The sequence below is a fragment of the Zonotrichia albicollis genome, chromosome 9 (genome assembly GCF_047830755.1).
Source record: "Zonotrichia albicollis isolate bZonAlb1 chromosome 9, bZonAlb1.hap1, whole genome shotgun sequence".
NCBI classification, from domain to species: Eukaryota; Metazoa; Chordata; class Aves; order Passeriformes; family Passerellidae; genus Zonotrichia; species Zonotrichia albicollis.
Genome location: NC_133827.1, coordinates 16,986,949 through 17,009,779, shown reverse-complemented (window position 1 = coordinate 17,009,779; position 22,831 = coordinate 16,986,949).

The window sequence follows — 22,831 nt, the reverse complement described above, 5'->3', positions numbered from 1 at the left end:
TCAGGAACTGAGGCGAAGGGAGTCAGAATTGAGGAAGAAAAATGTTGAACAGGAAAAACTGAAAACACTGGGAGAACAATATGAAATGTTGGAGAAACAATATGCTGATGGGGGCTACCTTCCCCAGACAGGAACCTGTTCATTGATTTGATGCAAGAGATTGCAACTGAATTGGGATTGTCAAATTGTTGGATTTGTGGGGGGCTGAAGTCTGCAGGGAAATGGCCTTGGAAAGGTGAAGGTTTGGCTCCAGAACAGCTTCTAAAGTGAGACAATCCAAGGGTCTCAAAATTGGCACAGAGTCCTGAGGGGTGGATTTTGGATCAAAGGGTGATTGGAACAATCTGCACCGGTTGGGAAGGAACAGAGTACACTGAGATGGTGGGATACACTCCTTGTGCATCTACCCTGATGGTGAACTCAGACACAAAAGCAAGGTCTGGCAACCAGCACCTCCTTTGGGGTACTGGAGCCGGAAGAATGAAAAAAATTGTGAATGGGACAAAAGAATGGCCCTGTGTTGGGTCAAAAATCCAGAAACCAACCCTTTTCAATCCTTGGAAGGCATGAGGGAATACTGGGGAGACCCAGGGAAAATAAATGTTAAATTGAAAGCCCCGGATGGAATTTACTGGATCTGTGGGAAGAAGGCATACAGTGAGTTACCCCCAAGGTGGAAGGGATCATGCACCTTCGGTATGATCCAGCTGGTATTCTTTACTCTCCCAAGGACAAAAAGTAATCTGCTAGGGGCTCCATTATACGACACCCTGAGGAGGGAGAGAAGAAGCCTGAAAAAGATAATACCAGTGATAAGTTGTAAACAAACCTGGGGGGAGGAAGAGTGGCCAGTGGCGAGAATAATTTATTATTATGGACCAGCCACATGGGCCCAGGATGGAAGCTACAGGTACAGGACTCTGATTTATCTACTGAACAGACTGATTAGGCTGCAAGCAGTAGTGGAAATTGTATCAAATCACACCTCTGAAGCCCTGGATTTAGTCGGCAGCACACCCAGGTATGGGCATTTGTGTACCAGAATCGAATAGCTTTAGACTATTTGCTGGCCAAAGAAGGAGAAGTGTGTGGAAAATTCAATGAATCAAAATGTTGTATTGAGATCGATGATTATGGGGAAACCATAAGAGGTTTGGTGGCCGAAAACAAAAAGGTTGCCCATGTCCCTGTTCAAAAATGGAACTCGATTTTACAGTCTTCATGGTGGGACAAATTATTTGATGGGGCCTGGTGGAACAAAGTGATGTTTTTTGTGCTCTGTTCAGTAGCTGGAATCCTATTCCTCCCTTGTCTAATTCTGTGCGTTATTAGACTGATCCACTCCCTGGTCCAGGGAATGCAGATTGCAATAATTCCCGTGGATTTGGAGGGAGCCTCTGGAGGCAACACATCTAAGATCATGAGACTGAAAGAAAGGAAGCATGCCAGCAATGCTGCCGAGGTATTGGCAAAATTTGAGAAACAGGCAAATATGAAAATGAATAATATGGGATATCAGGGTGTTCCGCAAGGGGAGTACCGAATAGTGTAAAGGAGTACTCTGTTTGTGAAAGACCCTTAATGGTGATGGGTAGATGTAGAGAATGAAAAATTTAGCAATTTAGAGGCATGAATTAAATTGGTGAAATAAATGGGGAGGGATTCTAGTATATGATAGAGATAATTCATGCTATTAATGTATAAAATATTGTAAGATCCAAACTATGTCTTTTGACCACCTCAGCTGGGAGCAGTGTCTTATTATTATTCATCCAGTTCCTGGACTAGGTTAAGATAACATTGGGTTCCTTAAGGTAAGAATGGAACCTTCCTGGGTGATGATCACCGGCTTCCCTGGGACACCAGGACCACTCAAGAGTGATTTTCACCTAGGAGATTGCATCTACCACAGTGATCACCGGTGCCACCCTGATACATGTGAATGCTGACTTCTCTACAGTTCTCTTAACAACATCTAGACACCTGGATTGGACTTTTGTCTAACTCTGCACATGTATAGCCCCAGTTCTGCATGTGAAGGGACACAAAGGAACATTCGGTCATCTCTGCCTCAGGTGGAATAAAGAACTCACTGCACGAAGCAGCATTTGTGAACAGGGGAGACGCTGACATTCGGGGATCAGGTCTGTCCATCGTCGATCGTCAGATCCTGGGCTCGAAGCTGACCTTGGCTGGGGTGGTTTTTGACCATCGAAATTCAGTCTTGTGGACAAATTAATAAATCTTTGCTAAATTTTCTTGTAAGTTTGGCCCTCGATTTGATAATTTATAACAAGGGGGATAGTGTGCTTTTATACCAATCCATCAGAGCATCACAGGTTCCATGCGCTCCATGAAGGCTTTACTGCAGTCACTTACAGGCTTCTCCAGAAGTGGCTGAAGGTGCAGAGCAGCAAACCCAGCATGCCAAAATATTCACTGTGCTCACTTCAGGCTGTGTGCTCAGCTCTGGTTAAAATCCTTCCAACAAGCACCACATCTCAAATTCTGGAAACTAGGATGAGCAGATGGCACTGTGACCAATGGATAGATCACAAATACACGACACCATTCTGAAAAGTGACCCAAAAGGAAAAATTATTCCATTTCAGAAAAAATGAAAGTTTAGTTTTTAATCTAACTAGCAATGAAAAAGTATCTCCTAAGTTCATTCTAGTCTGCCTTTTGCCACTTCAGTGACATTTTTGGCAAAAAGATAGTTCTGGAAGAACACTGGAACCTCACTGTAATTGAGCAGGACTTGCACCACAATTTAATAAATCTGGAAAAGGTGTCTGCCTGCCTGAGCTCCCTCGTACAAATAATAGTTAAGATAGTGAGATTTTTCTATTTTGCCCCCATGCTTTTATGTCTAAATATTCACAGTCACCACACCAATGGATCTGCAATTGAGGAACAAACTGTATGACCCAGGAAGAATACTTCCATACAGGCTTAAAATCAGTCAAACAAACAGGTATTTGTCATAAAGGAAGGAATGTCTCATCTATTGCTTTTAAATTTGGACAATCCAAAAGGCCAGGAGAAGTTTTTCATGCCAGTGTTCTGTGCAAGCACTTTCTGAGTGTATTATATAAATTTAGGGGTTTAGAATACATATACACTTTACATCTAGGTTACAAAAGGACAAGTGATCTTTTCTTTCTATTCAGTTTGGTGGAAGGAGGAATGAAATGTCTCTGTTTAATTGGAGAATACTTTATTTATGGAGTGCATTGCAGCACTGCCATTATACTTAAGCGGAAATTCATTATGTGACCATGTTTTCTTTCAGTCAAAATGGCTTCCATTTTTCTCTGTGATCAGTGGAAAATTTAAATCTTCAAAGTAAAGGTCTAATCGACCTAAACTGCAAAAATGTTAATATTTCCTGTCTCTTCCTTTTCCCACTGTGTCTCTTTTCTCCTCATTTTCTTGAGCTTCCATCCTAAGTTATTTGTTACAGCCAGGAATGCTGCTTTTTCTTGGTCATGTTCTTTCCCTTTCTTCATGGCCGCGTGCCCTGGGAGAATTACAGCAGCATTAATCCAAAAAAATGCTTGCCAATAGTGGCTTGGAGTCATGTAACTTCAACAAATCTTGGCCTTTCTTGTCCACATACTGTTTAGTATAATTTGAGTTTAATGCTAGCTCGCTTTTCTGCAATGCAAGAAAAGCAGGAAATTGTGGAGTGACCAAACTTTATTCTGCAAGGGACTCTCAGTAGTGATCAAGACTGTGGTTAGGAGATGTTTGTTTTAGGAAATAAAAATTAAAGGAAAACAGAGCAGTGTCATACACGGAGAGAAAATCTAGAAAGCCTGAGCTGGTGGCTTTAGGGACACATTACATGGAGGAAGAATAAATAAATATTAGCCAAAAGTGGTAAAGGGAATAAGGACCCTTGTCTGTGCCACAAGAAAATTCTGTGTCTTAAGAACTGTTCAAGTTTCCTAAGTGGCAGTTTGGTATTGATATCCCTCACAAAGCTTAGGAACATGAAAGTAAAGAAACAACAAAGGATATCACAAATCTGAGCTTCATATGCAACAAATGTTTCTTCAGTCAAATAGGAAGAAACATCTTTCATGACAGCATAAATATTAATGGTACACAACAAAAATAGTAATTTTAAAGTATTTTAAATCTTCAATCACTTCCATTGTCAAATGTGAAGCTTAAGAGCCCTCTCCCTTCACAGCAGAGGGGAATGTGTGACATGTGGAGGCACAGCCTGGCTTGTCCAGCTTCTTGAGGGTGCCAGTTTGAAGTGTGAGCTGTGCAGAAACTGCCAGCTTTCCATAGCATCTGAAAGCTGCTCTGAGCTTGTGGAGAAAATACAGGTTAAAAAGCTGATTCATGACAAGCAGAGAGTTGATGTAACAGATATTGAGACTTTAAATCCATAAGATAAAGAGGGTGTTTTTTCCCCATAATCAAGGGACAAAGCAGTGACTCTAAAACCTTTAGATTCTTGTGTCTAGTGAAGACCTTTCCTGGCATGCTAAATTTTTAATTTTTTTTTTAATTCTTCTGAACAAGAAAGACAGATTTACCCATCTTATGGCCTGAGGTTGTCCTTTGGTCCTTCACATTATGAAAACCATCAGACTCACCTGTAATGAAATAACATGGAAATTATAGTAAAGGAAGGGAAAGGATGGTGAGCAGCTTGCTTTAGCTCCCTCATGCACCAACCTAAGGATTTCAGCTGCTTCCCCTCATCCAAGCTGCAGCTCTGTAACTTAGGGGTTCTTCAAGCAAAGGAAATATCAGTGCCAAACATCCAGGTAATGTCACAGAGCATTTGTGGCCCATGCTCTTGTTCCAGATGGGTTTGTGCAGATTTGTATCTGTTTTGAGCCATACCTCTGAATAAACCACCTGTGCTACATAAGCACCTCAAGCAGGGTTTTAACATTGTTAACCTATGGTTAAGCAGGGTGTTAACATTTTAACATTTTTGCCTCTGTTGCTATCCTGTTAACTTTCAGGAATGAGCAATCTCAGGTTTCTGTGGTTGAGATGACTTTTGAGATATTAGAATTTTCTTTTTCCCCAGCCCTGTGACCAAAGAAGTTGAGATTCCTTGGTTCTGCTTTTCAAGGTTGTTTATTTTTTTCTTATTTATTACATTCTTTTTTTGATTTGCTGAGATCTGTCTGGCAGGTCGGGTTGTGACACAGTGACTGCCCTTGGGGTGGTGTTAACTTTTTATACTAAGAACTAAGTGTGCTTTAATTACAATAATTTTCCAATACCTATCAAGAAAATGGAAGAAGAAGGACAGGACATGCTTAGATTCTTCTGTTTCTTGGACTCTTATTCTAAAATCCCAAAATTCTACTTTTTCACTTTGTGCCAAACTAACTATCATTTTACTCATACTTTTGTGGTTTGTAAATTCCCTCACAAAGTTGCTTATTTTTTTTATGGACTAAAATTGAAGGCACAGGTGTTTTTGACTCTGTGCCAAGGTCTCTGAGCTCTTTGCCAGGGTCTTGAATTACTTAGGGTAGCTAGAGGAATGTCCTGGATCCCAACAGAGCAATATTTCCAAAAGCATGAAGTTCCCATGCTTTTTTTTTTTTTGAAAAATCCTCATGTGTATATAGGAAAGAAACAGGCTGCCAACTTCTGTGAGAAAGCTGGGTGGGCTGAATTTTACTCTTCCAATATATGAACATCCTTAAATAGGGTATTCAATATTCTGATAGCTACAGTTATATATGGATATTCACACACATATTCTTATCTATTCTGATATATTTAGTAGCTAGAGAAAATGAATCACCCCTGGGATAGTCTGAGTGTTGTATAACTGCAGATCCAGGATGTGGGGGAGGCAGTGAGCATTGGGAGTGTGGTAAAAACATGGGAGTTTTGCAGAGCAGGGGGTGAACTCAGGAACACAGTGTACAAATCTGCACAGACACAGACTTTGGTAGTTTTGCTACTCACAGTACAAAACCGCTGTTATTTCTCCAGGGAAATTTTCATGTGGCATAGGAGTACATGCAAACTGTGAGTGAAATAGCACTAACCATTAGCTCCTGGTGACAAATTTAAAAGCAAAACTTCTTTTAGCCTTCATCATTATTGGACTCTTTTTCAGGTCAGGTATTTACTCTGAATCCATGGCAACTTTTCCTTTAGACTGTTCCATTAGTATTTAAGTGAGCAGCTAAAGGAACCAACAAGAGACATTATTATCAGTGCAGCTTCACCGGGACTAGACAAAGGTCAGAGGTAAGAAGGGAATATTTCCTTAAGAAGCCATACGTGAGTTTTTCTTACTCCTTTGTAAAGCCATTAAACATGGCAGAGGTTCTCAGCCTTGAGGAATAGCATGAATAAAGACTTTTATTTTCACAGTTCAGGGTTGAATCAGCAATGATAATTTATGTTCTTGTTGCCTGCCTTTAGCCCGCAAGTAGCAAAGTAAGAGTCAGATTGACATCAAGCTGGTTGGCCAGGAAGAAAGAAGAGGAAAAAAACCTGTTCCTATAGATTTACTCCTAATTGCTTTCTAATCAGTTTACATTCCATTTGTAATCAGTGAAGCCAAATCAATATTCAGCTAGGCAGGTGTGCTATGGGGCCAGTCTTCCCTGATGCTAAATATGAAAATAATGCCAGCTTGCAGTGTTGTGACCTTTCTAATCTCACTGCATGAACAATGCTGAATCTTCAATTTCACAATTGCCAGGTTATCACAGCACCCCTGGCTGTGGGGATGGTTTGCTATAAACTGACAGGACCTTACCTGCCTCAGCAATTCTGATAACATTTCTGCTTCATAATGCTTGCAACTTTTTTTTTTTTAAGTAAACAATTCCTATTTTACTAATAGGAAAACCAAGACGTGAGAGAGAGAGGTTAAATTAGTTGCTCATGGAAAAAATGTATCCAAGTTGCAGAATTCCAGTGCCTTTGCTGTACTCAGAATTACAGTGTGCTCTTCTTTTTTTACTACATTTATTTATTGATTCAGGGACAGTGTGACAATTTCCCAGACAGTTCACTTTTTCATAAATGTGCTCAACTAAAGACAAGCTCTTAGAAACCTTTCTTAGTATTTTGGTTTTAATCATATTTATGATTATCTTTATTAATATGTCTTAAGCCAAAATAACAATTGTCACAGTATTGATATATATGTGTATAAATATGATATACAATTTGTAATTCTTTAAGATTCATGATGTATTAAAGTATCCTAATTATCCAAAGTTTCCCTAGTATTAGTATGTCTAAAGTCTCAGAAGTTATGAGCTCCAGGTGCAAAAATGTGTATTCTTCAACTGCATTTTTGATTTAGCAAATTTCTGTGTTATATCTTTGGGCCTGGAATCTGTATTATTTCTGGCATTTTTGATCTGTTGTGTAATATTTATAGTTGGTAAACTTGCAAACCAAAACCAAGGGGAAGTAAAACTCACCTGGTGCATATTTACAACTATTTACATGCATATTTATGGTGCCATTAAGTCCAGAAACAAATGGAAGATATTTGGGACAGGAGGCTGACAGCTGTAAACAACTGCATGAACCTACTCAACCATTGCATGATTTCATTTCATTTTTCTGCTTAGGCCCTTGGGGCTAGAAATGTTCCCTTTTAAAGTAAAAAATAAACAAGTGTAATGAAGTAAATCAATATTGGATCCTCCACAGCAAAAAAGGGACAAATTAAGATTAGAAAAGCACATTTATTCTGGTATTTTTAAGTTTCAAGGGGAAGGGGAAGGGGAAGGGGAAGGGGAAGGGGAAGGGGAAGGGAGGAGAGGAGAGGAGAGGAGAGGGGAGGGGAGGGGAGGGGAGGGGAGGGGAGGGGAGGGGAGGGGAGGGGAGAGGAGAGGAGAGGAGAGGAGAGGAGAGGAGAGGAGAGGAGAGGAGAGGAGAGGAGAGAAGAGAAGAGTTCCCTTTATTGATAAAAAGATGCAAAGCACTTTTCCAGCAGGGCCCTGGCTGTTCAAAGCCAGGAATGCTGAGGAGCAGGAAGGAAGTAGCTGTGTGTAAATAAATGCAAGCAACAAGTGACAAGTAGGTGCACAGGTTTATATAAGTGAATCTTGGTGGTATTTTGGAGCCCTCTCAAATCTTGAGTGCCCTTTTGCTTTGCTGGCCAGATGTTCCTGAAGAGGCTGACAGAAAACCCTGGGTGCTCACAGGGCTGCAGCCTCAGGAAATGGATTTTGAAGCTACTTCAGAGCACCCCTTGGCAGCAGGGTCCTACTTCAGTGAGGGTGAGAAAAAGAGTGGTGCCCAGGATGCTCAGCAGGGTTTGTGGAAGAGCCTCATGGCACAACCTCTAGCAAATGAAGAAAGTTCAAGGGCCCCAAAATCCAGTGAGATGAGTCCCAAAAGCAATATGTTAAGAGCTCAGCCTTCTCAACAATACATCATATTTTGAAACAATTAAGTTGACACTTCTAGTATCATCATTACATCTTTATCTGAGGTTTGTGACAGGAGGACTCAAAGCTTTAATGAAACATGAAACATTAAAAGTAAGCAACATACAAAAACTTGCTTCAGTGACTCACACCAGTGTCCAAAATCACATGAGCCTCTGAGAAAATGTTGAGAAAATTCAGATATCAACTGATTCATGAGATCAACTTAATTATCAACAGGATGCACTGTTAAAAATTAGTTGTGATACAAAATCCAGATAACAAATGAAAACTCTCTGGTTTTAAGAGATTGAATTGAAAAGAATTTAGAACAAGACCCAAGGATGATGAGGTGTTAAGGAGTGAAACATTATTTCTTATAAAGAAAAAATAATAAAAACTAAAAATAAATTTGCTGGAACAATATGACTGCCAAGGAGCTTAATTTTCTTTTCTTTTTTTTGGGGGGGGAGGAGGGGTGGCTGTAGTCACACTGATCTGTTAACTTGGGATAGCTGTGTTTCCCTTTCTTAGGGAAAAAAAGATGGGCAGTGATCTTAAGAACTGAAAGGGGACACAAGCTTTCTGCATCTTGAATTAGACACAGGAAAAATAATTTTGTCTTTAAGAACACCAGCTCAAAGAGCATTTGCCTCTAATTGTTCAGCTTAGAATACTGTAAAGATCAGGGCAATTTATAGAACACTGATCTGCCTTGTTATTGCCTAAATTTCATGTGTGCTCTGTTTAGGCTCTGGTACAGATATAACTCCATTTTGACCAGATTTAATCATCTTCAGAAGATGCCTGAGACCCCACCACTGCCTCCATCTTCAGTGAATTACATTCTTGTCAACTCAAAAGATGGGATGAACTCAAATTTGAACACACTGGATTGTCTTACATATTTTTACTACAATAAAAGATTTGTGTCTTTAGAGGTAGTTGTTTGCAAGGAAGCAATAAATACTAATTAACCTTTCCCTTTTTCTCTCCTATTATAGTCTCTGTAAGAAGACAAAAGTAAATTTGACTAGAGTATTGTCAAGATTGGATATTTAAGTGCCTAAAGCTACGCCACATTTGTGTATCTGCATCTTCCATCCACACAGTGCAGGGAGCACAGGATTGTGCTTTGTGCAGAACTAGGATGGCACAAATTCTGGGAGTTGTTTGGACTAAATATTGTAGGTAAAGTTCATGGCTCATGCCCTGAATTTCATAAAATTTACCAAGCTAGTAAACTTCAGAGTACAAGGTCCAGCGATTATCAAACCTACCACAGTGCAAAAAAGTCACACAGGAGGTGGCAGTACTCTGAGATATGGCTTTAGCTCAAATGTTTTTCTGACTTACTTCTACAAACTTCCCTGTCACTGTGATTATCATTCTTTATCCGAAGTCACAAGGCACTGATGAATAGATCTCTGTGCTCAGGAACCCAGATTTTTGATCTGGGAGATCAAAAAATCTTAGAGAGAGTGGTTGCACACTCTCCTATCAACACCTTCAATATGTTCCTGTACCCACATGACTCAAGCTGTAGATTTTTTAAAAGCATGCAATGCAGTTAACTGCTGAGAATTGTTTGCAATGAGAACCTACAGCAAGATCTTTTCTGCGGTTTAATGTACAGCTATCTCCCTCAGCAGGACTGGACAAAGGGAAATGTGCTGCAGAGCATCAAAACCCTCACCCTGGTCTGGGGAGAGATAAAGTGGCACAGAACAGGCACAAGTTGTTCTTCTCACAGAGGTTAATGTCCAGAACAAAGACCCTGTTACTTCTTCTCTCCAGATTATCTCAAGAGGGAGGACAGTGCTCATTTTTCTTTCCACCTCTTTTCTCCTGCATGCCACAAAAGTTGTCTCAATTCTTTTTTCTAGAGACAAATCACTGCACTTTTTGGCCTTTTTTGAGGCTATAATTCCTAGGGTTAGCCTATATAAGGGCAGTCTGATAATTTCTACTCTCAGCTTGCCCACATTATCTTTTCTACTGAGGTGCCTGCTCCACTCCAGTGCAGGAAGGCCCAATTACCTGAAGAGCTCCCAAATCATTGTAAATTATAGCTGACACGATAGGGAAAGCTGAAATCAATGCCAGTTTACCAATCTGTAAGTTCTTACAGGTCAGCCCCTACCCATTAAAATCTCAGGGAGCAGTGAGCCAGCTGTGCATGGAAACCAAAACTGCAACTCCTCCCACTCAGCTGCGTGTGTTTCCTGCACAGACCCTTTCCCAAAATGACAGTGATTTGTACAAAGAAATATTGAGGAACCTAAGCAGGGAGATAATGAAAGAGTATTTCGCCTTTCCCATTTCGACCTTACCCTGAGAGCATTGTGCAGTTCAGCAGTGTAAAACAGCACCACAGAACAGCACGTCTGTGGTATTCTCATTCTCTGAAAAACCCCTACACCCTGGGTTTTTCTCCTGGGAAGCTGAAAAGCCTCAGAGAAAAGGAAAACAATTCTTATCTCATTTGCTTCTCCTGTGTTGTGCTCATGTGGAATGTGTTTGGAGATTGTTTACCCACAGGTGATTGTTCCATTGGATTCTGCTGTGAGTTGTTTTCACTCTTTGGCCAATCAGGGCCAAGCTGTGTCAGGGCTCTGGAGAGAGTCAGGAGTTTTCATTATTATCTTTTTAGTATTCTGTAAGTATCCTTTCTGTATTCTTTAGTATAGTATAGTATTTTTAAATATAATATAGTATCATAGAATAATAAATTAGCCTTCTGAGAACATGGAGTCAGTCAGTCTCATTCCTCCCTGCCACGGGGGTCCCTGCAAATACAACACACACCCTGCTGCAGTGGCTGCTGCCAGAGAGCACTCCGGGCAGTGTGCACACAAGCCCACCCTGACTGCTGCTCAGAGCTGCCCTTGCACAGCTCTTTGCAGTGCAGTTGCCACAAAAGCTGCTCTGAGCTCAAGCCAGAGGCACTCCATTTGTTAGGCTCCCACTGTGCCTGCATGATTGCCATTGAAGGTGGCATTTTTGTGGGAAAACTGATATTTTAGCAAAGAAACTACACCCATTTTGCTGATTTCCAGTTACTGGTGTGCTTTTAGCTACCTTTTCTAGAGCTGAGCATCTTTTTCAGAGGTTGTATTGGCAAAGCCAACAGGCATTGGCAGTCCAGGGCTTACAGCTGTTGTTAGACAATAACCAGCAAAAGCTGTGGGAACAAAAACTTTCCATCTCTGCAGATCAGAATATCCAAACAAACACAGTCTGCTGATACATATTCATTTGCTGTATTGTTTCTACAATTTTGCAGGTGCAATTGTTGACTCTCTTGAAGCTATTTAAAGGAATTCTTGCCAGTCCAGTGGCAACAAATGCTAGATAGAGGCTTGACCTTATCAGCAGGCAGCTGTTTGCTCCTTGAAGCTATGAAGAGGAAAGTCTAACCCCATTTTACTTGAGTTTCTGCAAAATCAGCACAAAATCTCTCCAGGATTGTCTCAAGTTGTAAGATGTGGTTTGGATGTTTGTAACTGTTATTCCTACTCCCATATCTTTGCCTGAGAGCCCCTAAATTTCAAAATTATAATAATTCAGACATAAGGAGTTTACATTTTCCATTTCAGGGGAGACTCCTGCCTTCCTTAGCAGACATCTGTCTTTTCAAAGTGAGACAAGGATTTATCTCCAGGAATGGTGGGGAATTTTTTCTAGTATATTTGCCCAGATTGTCAGAAGAACAATAATGAAGTGCCCATAACTTTTCTTGGTTTCTACTTTTCTTGGGATATTCAGATTCTTTTCATAAGTGGGAGTAAGGGATGCTGTAGTGACCAGCAGCAGGATTTGTGCATTCCTGTAAGGGATGCCCTGGATTTGTACTCCCTTGTTACTGCTTTTGTTTCAATATAACATACATTTTTCCATTTCTCTATCACCCACAAATCTTCAACACCTTCCTTCCTACACCTTTTTCTCTGAAGAAATTGCCCCCTCTTAACCTAGCAGCAGGAGCAGAGGAAACTCTGAATTAAAATTCTCTAATTACTCAACTTGGCTTTTGCTTTTCAACAATAATTTTCCTGTTTAATAATGTAAGTATTTACATACAGGACACAACGGTCCTGAAATGATGCAATAGTTTAGCATTGATACAAAGCCCCAAATTCTGGTCTGTACTTCTTACAACAGAAGCTGTGTGTCATTCACAAAGTGAGGTTCTCCCCCAAAAGAAAGCACTTCCACAATCCCTTCCACAAGCTTACAGCATGTCTCCATTAGGTAGTAAATGACCACAGTAAGAATTTCAGAACAGTGCTTTGTGTGGACACTGCTCTAGAAAATCAGCTCTGCGTGTGTGTTGTACTAAAAGAACCTACATTACATTTGGAGCAAACTTATTATTCCAAAATAAATAATTTTCAATATAGAACAGTGTCCACTCGGGGAACTATTATAATACATTTCACTATATTGTGAGGCATAAACTAGAAAGAATAATAGCTTTATTTTAAACGATATCCAGCCTGTGTGAACTCATCTTTTTTCAGGCTATTTCCATTGTAAAAATAGTATTAAACAGTCTGTTTCTGTTCAGAGATTGTTATCTTAGTGTTCTCAAAAGCTGTTTTTCAAAAGGTTACCAACATGACAAATATGTGGATTTGTTTAATATTCTGGCTGGAGAGAGAAATTTTTCCTTTTCCATTTCCTAGACAGTAGAGCTTTCCCTGGAGTTTGTTCTGTGAAACAAACACTTGTGTCTGAGCCAGAGAACATGACCTCTCACCTCTGGCTTCAGTAAGCAGCCTTGTCACGAGACTTGTCATCAAACGTAGGAAACTAAGCCTGAGATGATCATTATTCTTATCAACAATGTCCCGTGCGCCCACAAATTCAGCCTTTTAACTAAAATCCACTTTTAACTAAGAATATTCCTCTGACAGTTTTCCAAGCAAGAAGAAATATTTTTTCAGTTAGGGATAGCAACATTAGAGCCAGGTTTCGTTCAGTACAGGCACATCAGCTCCACCTGAGGAGAGGGCAGAGACAAGGATTTTGTATTTTTTTCAAAAAATACAAAATACATGTGACAACGCTTCAGCAAGGTAGCTAATTGCTGATAAATAAAACTTAGCCAACTTGGAGGAAAAAAGAAGACAAAAAATAGTCTGATTAAAAGAAAAGAGCACAGTGATATTAAAACTTCAAGTGTTTTAAATGTGTAATAAAAATATCAGAGGGAGAGATTAAAACTTCTGAAATTAAGGGAAAGGGAATAATTTATTAATTATTGATTATTAACAACTATGAATGATTATAATAATTATAATGCTTTATTCTATATTCTATATTTTATACAATAAAATATTATTATAATTAGCTATAATTGTTATTATTACTAAAGGAATTGCTGTCTATTCATTTAGCTTCTTTCATTTTCTGTGATGCACATTTTAAGGGAAATAGGTTGCTGGGCTTTCTACAGCAGTGTGTGTGTGTGTGTGTTCTGTGTTGTTTTTTGAGAACATGCAAAATCTGTCAGGGCTGGCTGGTCTTCTTTAGGTCCTATTTTATTATCAGTGATAAAGAATCCTTGGAATTCCTCCTGTTTCCATTCAGCATCATCCAGTGGTTAGAATGTGGTACAGTGAAGAAGGTAACACTGCATCCTCCCAGGGAACGATGTGGAATTCTGGCTGTGAACAGTTGTTGACCAAAACCTCTCTGACAGAGGAGAACAAGGCAGGGGGTATTTTATTGCAGCAGACATAAATGGAAGTACCATCTGGATGAAGTGTAGTGACACAGAGAAGGAATCAGTTAGCTGAAATTGTCCATGCCTAGGAATGAAATCTAGGAAAAAATCAGCACAAGTTCAAACTTGTGTTGTTTTTGAACCATGGAGAGTTTTATGCTTACCTGGCTTGTGAGACTTGGTGACAGGGTATATGGGACTTCTGTGTTTACACTAAAGTTAAATAATACATTTCAGTGGGTTTCTTTAAAAGTTTAATTCTCTATTTCTGCTATGTATGGACTAGTAGGCTCAAATTTATTTGTTTTTTCCTCTTATTGTTTTTAAGAGTCCTTAATCCCAACTGGCTGTAATACCAGTGCACTTCATCCGTACATATTAAGCCAATTTCTAGGACCTCATATCAAAATTGAAGAGGCTGGCAAAGTCTGTGCCCCAACTATCAGTGACGCTCAGGATAGAAATCAAGAAAAAGAATTAAGAGATTCACATACTATGGATAATGCCTTAAGTAGATCAAGCTTAAAATGCATAAGCTCTCAGAGCAGAAACTGCTGGGTCCACATTTATTTTCCCTGTGTGTCCCCATATCAGGCTTAGCTGATGATCCCCTCTGGAGCTGGTCACTCCTTCATCTGGTGCAATTTTAAGTCAGCGCTAGGTATTGTTTGGGTCTTATCTCTGCCAAGTCACCCTGTGGCAAGGGTCAAAAAGGGACAGAAGTGCCACCCCGACAGAAGAGGCCAGAAAAAAAGGTGAAATTCAGTGTGGGAGAGCCGCCTGAGTGCTCTGCACGGGCCCCTCAGCTTTCGTTTCACGATCAAGAACGTGCTTGCCTTGTGCCATTTCAGCCTTTTCTCCCAATTTTCTTGTTGCTGTGGCCTAAAAATGAGTTCCTTTTGCAGTATTTTTCCCTTACTTATAAATGTTGTGGATTTCATTTTAGTCTTGTGATCTCAAGTATTGATTTGTAAGGACTGTTTTGATAAGATGCTGGTAATCACAACCCCTGTGATAAAAGCAACTGTGGAAAATCCCTTTTGCTCACATCATCAACAGATCTGGGAGTGCCCAGATCCATGGCTGGTGGGTGGGCAGCACTGCAGGAAAATTCCCCATCTCTTGGTTCTGGCTACACAGAGGCAGCTGGAATGTGAACTTCTTCCTGTTGCTTTGCCTCTGAAATAATTTCACAGTGCTTCAAATAGTGCAAAAATGAAGGGGGGAAGAGAGAAGGGGGCATTTTTTTCACTCTAAGGGATTTTTAAACTTGACTTTTATTTGGGGAGAAAGTATTCAAACACTCACTGGTAAACCCTACAGCTCCTCTGCTCCATTGCTTGTAGAAGCAACAAAATTGAAAGAGCTAATGCCGTGAACAAAAGGCAGAGGCTATGATAATTCACAGTTTAGCTTTGCCAGTGCACTTCTTTTTAAAAAATACATTAAACAATGCACTTCAAATTTCTTGCACTTTTCAGTTGATTGACTTCTGTCTAAAAGTCTCCTAAGAACTGAATCGTGCACATTTCCAGTTTAACTGCACATTGCTAAGCATAATTGCTATATAGCCAGTTTATTTTATAGCTTCCAGCTTATTCACTTCGTTACATAACTTCTTAATTTGAGGATTAAATGAGGAAGCGATTAGTCACTTTTTCCATGTAACTCCTTTCTCATGAACTTCAGCACTTCTGCTTTGTCTGTTCACTATTTATCAGCATGGAAGGATAAATGCAGGTTCTAATTATTTTTTTTTCCCCAGAGAATCACACAGATATGGAAAGTCAAAATTCTGTGAGCACATATGCATTAGAATTCAATTTCCTGCAGTTTTTTACAAAAAGGTTTTTTTACAAAAGGATTTTTTTTACAAAGATCAAGGAAATGATGGTATAAAACATTAAAACACAGTGCATGTGCTAACACGACATCTATATGTTTATGGAAGTCCCAATGGCAAAGAGACAAGGATCTTCCTTGTGCATTGCAGCATTTACTGAAAAGTGTAAAGATTAAACAAATTTATTCCCAATAATATTTAAATTAATATGTTTTATTAATTATAACTTATTCTACATATTAATTAGAAATTTTCTAATATATAGATTATATAGAGAAATATAAGCTATATATAGAAATATGTAGAAATACTCTATATATTAATTAGAAATTATTAATTTATTAATTTAGATTAATACTACACAAAAAACCCATGACAGCCAGCTGAGGCACAAGCCAGTCTTAAGTTTCAAGTCACTGCAGAAAGTTATTAAGTTTTCATACAGAAACTACTCCAGAAAAAAGAAAAAGAAATGTTGAGAATTTTTTTTTTAGAAAAAGGGATGTTGAGAATTTTTTTTTAATTTTAAGGTTTAAAATTATATGTGTAGTTTGGTTTATGTTGATTGATTGATTTATTTTTATGTTTTAGTTTCATATTGGGTGTTACTAGAGTAAGTTTTTTAATGTTATATAATTTATTTTTGATGTGTGTTGAGATAGTAGGTTAAATTTTATTTTTATGAATGAAAAACATTTTTTGTGGATATTGAAAAGATATTATTAAATGTAGATTGAACTAAAGAAGTACTGTTATACTAAAATGTTTGATTTTTGTATATAGCATGATAATGAGAGATATTTTTAATTAAAACCTGATTTTCTGACTGTAGCGATATAGCTTACGCATGTGGAGAGAGCCAAAACCTTTGCAGTCTGTCTTCCACGATGGGAGCATCTTGGTGTTTCTGAACACATCCCGCTGGTGTCCCTGGCAGGAGCCAAGGATTTGTGTTCTGGGGGTTTGACAGAGCCAGGCTGAAAGGGCCCCACTTGTTCCCTGCTAACAGGCATGTCCCAGTGGACAGCTGCTGCACGAGGGAGACTCAGGGGAAGTGAAACCTTGTAGGAGCCAAGCTCCCTTCACATTTATTTAATACCCATGAAGGAATGGGGAATAAGGCTAATAATATGCCACTGCCAAACAGGTCTGTCCTTTCCATCAAGCCCAGGCAGCAGCATCCTGCAGCTGTTGTGGTAGAAGCAGGAAAAAAAGAGTGTGAATGGGGAACAGCTGGCACCTTGTGCCTCTTCTGTGGAGGCACAACCTCCTTCCTTTACAAGGATTAGTACCTTAGAAACTATATATTCTTCAGCTGCAGTCACAGCTTCCTGCTTGTACTTGTAGGCATTTGTGTGTCACTGTCACATTTTCAGGAAAAATCCTCTTTGCCCAGGATTTTGCTCCTCGGAAGCTGAGAAGCCACAGAGAAAAATGAAAACAATAATTATCTGATTGCTTCTCCTGTGTTTGCTGCTTTGGAAAGTGTTTGGAGATTGTTTACCAACAGGTGAATGTTTCATTGGTTTCATGTGAACTGTTTTAACTTAATGACCAATCAGGGCCAAGCTGTGTTGGTTCTCTGGAAGGAGTCACAAGTTTTTCATTAGTATCCTTCTAGCCTTCTGTCTGTATCCTTTCTGTATTATTTAGTATAGTTTAGTATACTATTTTTAATATAATATCATATCTTAAAATAATAAATTAGCCTTCTAAGAACATGGAGTCAGATGCGTCATTTCCTTCCAACGACAGGGGACACAGAAAATACAACATTAGTGCATTTGAGAGATCAGTTCAGGACTTTCCAATGTCATGCAGGCAAGCGTGGCATCTGCAGGCACTGCATGCAACAAATGTACTTGTTGTGGTTTTAAGAAGCTCCACTGTTGCTTATCACACAAGCACTGATCTGCACATGAAGGCTTTTGCAGTGGGTCTGTTTCAATCAATTCCCTTTGCAAGAGAGAAAATACAATTATTAACTAACTGGCTCTGTCTTAGCAGTCATAAGCTAACATCCTGGAAAGTGACTGTCTTGGTTTGAACAGACAGGTGTCTCCTAAGGAAGGCAGGAGCCTCTCCTGAAATGGAAAATGTAAACCCCTCCCAAATTATTATAATTTTGAAATTAGGGGCTCTCAGGCAAATATATGGGAGCAGGAATAACAGTTTGTTATTAGGAAAATCAAAAAAATACAAATTCAATACGACAAAAATAACCCATAAAAAACCACTGCCAGAGTTAGAGCAGTCCCTGCCCCCTGTGTGTCAGGGAGGTGTCCCAGCCCCATCCCATGGAGGCTCAGCCCTCCTGCAGTGCCAGCTGTGGCTCTGCTGCAGCAGGGATCCTGCACAAGGGGGGAGTTTTCCTCTGCAGCTCCAGGGCTGCTGCAGATGGGCCTGGGCTCCCTCTGGCCATGCAGGACAGCAGAAAGCTGCTCCTCTGGCAATGCAGGGGGCAAAGGCTGCTGTGCTGTGCCAGGCTCAGATTGGATCCAGGTAGGAATGCTTGGCTCCTCCCCTGGGCGGAGCATCTCCCCATGGGATGCTGGGATTGGATAGCCCTGCAGGGACACTCAGTGGCCATGGACAGCAGAGATCTCCTGGAGGGAGGGTTGGCTGTGGGAGAGATAAAGAAACAACTGCCCCATGGACAGCAGAGAACTGCCCCAGCTCTGACAGGTGGCAATGGAATACACACTTATCTTACGGCCCAGTACAGTGACATGTGTACAGATCCGTGGCAGCCACGTGAGAGGAGGGAGGAGGATTAGATCATAAATACTGTGAAGGTAGTTTGAAAAGACATTTGATCTCTGTAGCTGATGAAGTTCCTTCTTTTAGGACAGCTGCCAGTGCCTTCACTGCTTTGGCTTCTGCCAGGTTTTCCAAGACTGTCCCTCTCAAACGGCAAAACTTTCCAGTGGTCCCCAAAAGCAGTACAAAAGCCTGAAATCAGAACCAGGCTTGCTGAGACTAACAGATTTTGGCATCATTCAATACCTCCTTCCCTTAATTAAGTAGAGCTGTGCTGTACTCAGGGATCAGTGATCCCCTCACTGGCTGTGAGGAATCTCTCAGGTTGTGGCTAGCCTAGGAGTGGAATATTTATAGTGGAGTTTACAAACTGCTCCAGGTTTCCAACTAGGAGTACAATTATCACAGGAAAATGACGTGTGAGTGCTGCCACTCTGTGCAAATGTGCAGGGCTGGTAAGTGCTACTGACACTGCAGCAGCAGTGGACAAGAAAACCAGTTTACATCAGAAAAACAAGGGTTCTGTACTTTGCTGGGGGTTTGAATGTTGATATTACAGGTGAAGGGCTGCAGCCTGTGGTTTGTGACCCCTCACCATTCAGTCAGTATATTGTGTACATACATCAGCAGAGCAAATGAATATCACATGCCCACTCTTCCTAAAGGAGCTGGCTTATAAACCCAAACAGCTAAATTGAGGTAACAAGTGGTTTGTTTCAACCTGTTTGGGGTAATGGAGAGTTTATACTCCGGAAACAAAGTAAACACGAACTTCTTTTTTTCCTTAAGAGTGAGTAGTAGAACTCTATTTAAGGGTAATACATTTCTTGAGGTATTTCTTTGGGTTTGCAAGTGTTAAAAGAGGACTTTTTTACAATGTTTTGATTAACTAAGTTATACTAGTTCACAGGAAATTATTGTATATTCTGAGTCAAGAAGGTGTTAGATTTTCCTTGCCTACTAAAGCCACTATTTATTTATCAAGCTTTGAGATGTGTATTTCATTGAGGTTGTGGTGGCAGAGGTGGTGTGTGGTTCATATGTTTCTTACTGTTGTTTTCTCAAGGCAGGTTTCCTGTGATAAGCCATACTCCAAAAATACCCAAGTTTGTCCTCCCCTCAGTGTTAACTCACATTTAAGTATTTTAATGGATTAGATTAGAATATTTTAGTAGATTTAACATAAATATTTAGGCATCCTATAGCCAGCAGCAAGCAATGATAAAATACTTTTCAACTGCCTGTTCAAAATTTGTGTCTATTTATTGTTATCTCTAAGATCTCTAATCCTTGTACCTGACTCCTAGCAAGGTTCTACTATGAATAAATCATGAGTGCTGGCTTACCTAGCTAGGAAAGCCAGGAAAGGGGCTGAGTGTAGACCAAGCTTAGGTAACTTAGGTAGTTACCTAAGCCTGACCTCATTCTGAATTAATTTGTAGTGATAATTCAAAGTTAGTTCCTTCACAAGCACAGGTAAGTGTGTACAAAAATACCTTTCAAATCTACCTGAAGGAACTCAGTCATGTGAAATTCACTGAAAATCAATGCAGCCTATCCTCCAAGATCAACTGGATTCCTACAAAAGGGTCAAACATACTATTTCACTTTGCTTGTGCAAGAGGGTTCTGCTCAGTGTGGCACAGTTCTGGAGTGGAAGGATGCAAAGTATTAGATGGACACTAAAATGACAGAGAACTTTTTCAGTGGGCCATGGCGGGGGATCTTCTGTTTGCATTTGCCTAGGAGAATGTGGAGAGAAAATCTGAAATGCATCTCCTCTAGTCCACAGGTTAGAGATAAAAATCCAACTTTACCCCCAAAATGCATTTTCCATAAAAATTTAGATTGTAGGGATCTTGATGATTGCAGACTGTCAGTCTTACTGCTTCACAGGAAACTGAGCTTTGCTTCAGAGCTACTCAGACCTAGGGTGGTGAATTCCAGAGAAAATGTAGTAAAGCCTAGGGAGGTCTGGCCTGAGAGTGGAAGATTCAACTTGGAAAGATGGAAAAATCACTAAATTCATGGTGGAGGTAAATTCAGAGGACAAACAGGGAGTTAGAGTATGGAACAGGAGGCAGCAGGAACAACTTGCATTTGTCAGATTTCTCATCTCTTTACATGGTTGTTTTCAATGCAGGAGCCAGGGAAAGTGTCAGCCTTCTTATCCTGACTTTTACTCGGATCTTCTCTAAATTCTGCTAATCTAAATTAGCACTGATCTAAACCAGCACTGCCATGGTACCTGATGTGTAACTCCTCATGCAGTGAAAAAGTATTTTATCATTTGTCTTCAGTGGAATTTTGAGTATAAGCAGAGATTAAGTATTTGCTTAAGTGATCATTTCAGGTGAGTCACACCTGTAAGATCCTTTAAAACACCAGCATTTCAGAGCAGCATATAGAATTATCAGGGAAGGATTCCAAAGCACTTCATAAAAATAAAAGCATTAGTAATTGTGTAAGTGTAAATCAGAAGGGTACAGGCCTTCCCTAATTTTCCAGCATGGTCCCCAACCCCCTACTTTTAGATGAAAGTGCTGCAGTAAAGAAAACAGCACATTTTCAGCCATAACTCTGTATTTTCCTTTGTGGTCTGTTTATCTTAGATGGATTGAGTTTTAGTATGTTATGTCACAAACTAACAGGCACTATATTTACCACAAATATAAATCTGTAATGAAATATCTCCATCTTTATAATTAACGAAAAGGTAAAAATATTGTATATGTTAAGAGTTTAAAACAATTCATTAACAATTGCTCATGTAACTGGAAATTAATGGCTGATTTCACCACAGTTCTGGCATTTTTAAATACTTACATGTTTAGAACTGTAGGCAAACACATGGCAATCAAAAAATCTGCTATGTGTTTTTTATGCTGCAATGTATAATGCAACCATGTATGTAAACATAATGTATTTCCCAAATCACAATATAAATTTCAAACCTGGAAATTAGGTTTGTGCTCTGCTTCTCGATGTAGCTGAACTCTGTGTATAAGAATGACATCATTGTTTTTGGAGCAACTAACCTACAAGAGAAGGGGAGAATCAGAAGCAGACTTTTAAGAGGAAAATATCAAACAGAATGAATGGTTTGAACACAACATATGATGCTTTTGGGTCCTATAAACATTTTATTGTTACTTGTTTGGGAAGAACTGCATAACTCACTGGGGCTCCATAACTTGTGAGTAATGCAGCCATCTCAAAATGTAGCAGATTTATCTGTCAGGGTGTTCAAATGAAAATGCAGGATCTCATTTCCTCCTTGGCCATTATAAAATTGACCCAGTGTTTAACAATGACCCCTCGGCATGAATTCCTTTACATTTACATAAAGCATTTGGATTAAAATGTAACCTGATTTGGATTAAAATGTAACCTAAAACTTGCATTTAAAAAATGTAACCTGATGGAATATTTCAGTGCCAGAGAACTAAAATCTAACTGTAACTTCTATTTTTAAAAAGCACCAGAAATTTAAGGAAACTTTCTCCGACAGCAGTAATGACAGGAGAACAGTCCATTTCAGTCAGACTTTTTTTTTTTTTCCTAGAAATTAACAATTGCCGCATAATTTATTCTGCACAGACAATAACTCGGGTCTCGATGAGGTGGCTGCATGACTGCCACTACATTTTAACCTCACTCTTTGCCATAAGGCCATGCTTCATCCTCCCTTTACCCTCAGAGAGACCCCAAATGGTGCTTTCCAGGGGTTCCCTGGGCATTTGGTGGCAGTGTCTTTGGTGGGGGGTCCTGCTCGCCCCTGGCCGCTCCGGTAAGGGATGCCCGGCTCCGGGCACACCGTGCGGGCTCTGCGGGTCCGCGCCGCTCCCATCCCGCAGCATCTTCAGCATCTTCCCCTGCCAAGCGCTGCCCTGCACAGGGGATCGCCCTAAGCCGGCTCCGTGCCGGGCACTTCTGGCGTTCCCAAGGCTTTGCTGCGTTTTGGGGGACTGAAGATGACAAACCAACCCTGCAGCAGCCCCGCTGCCGGATGGAGTCCGCCTGACCGAGCAGCACAAAGCATTTCGCTGGGAAAGTTTGCTATAAATAACACCCCCGCCGATTTTCGCCTCAGCTTCA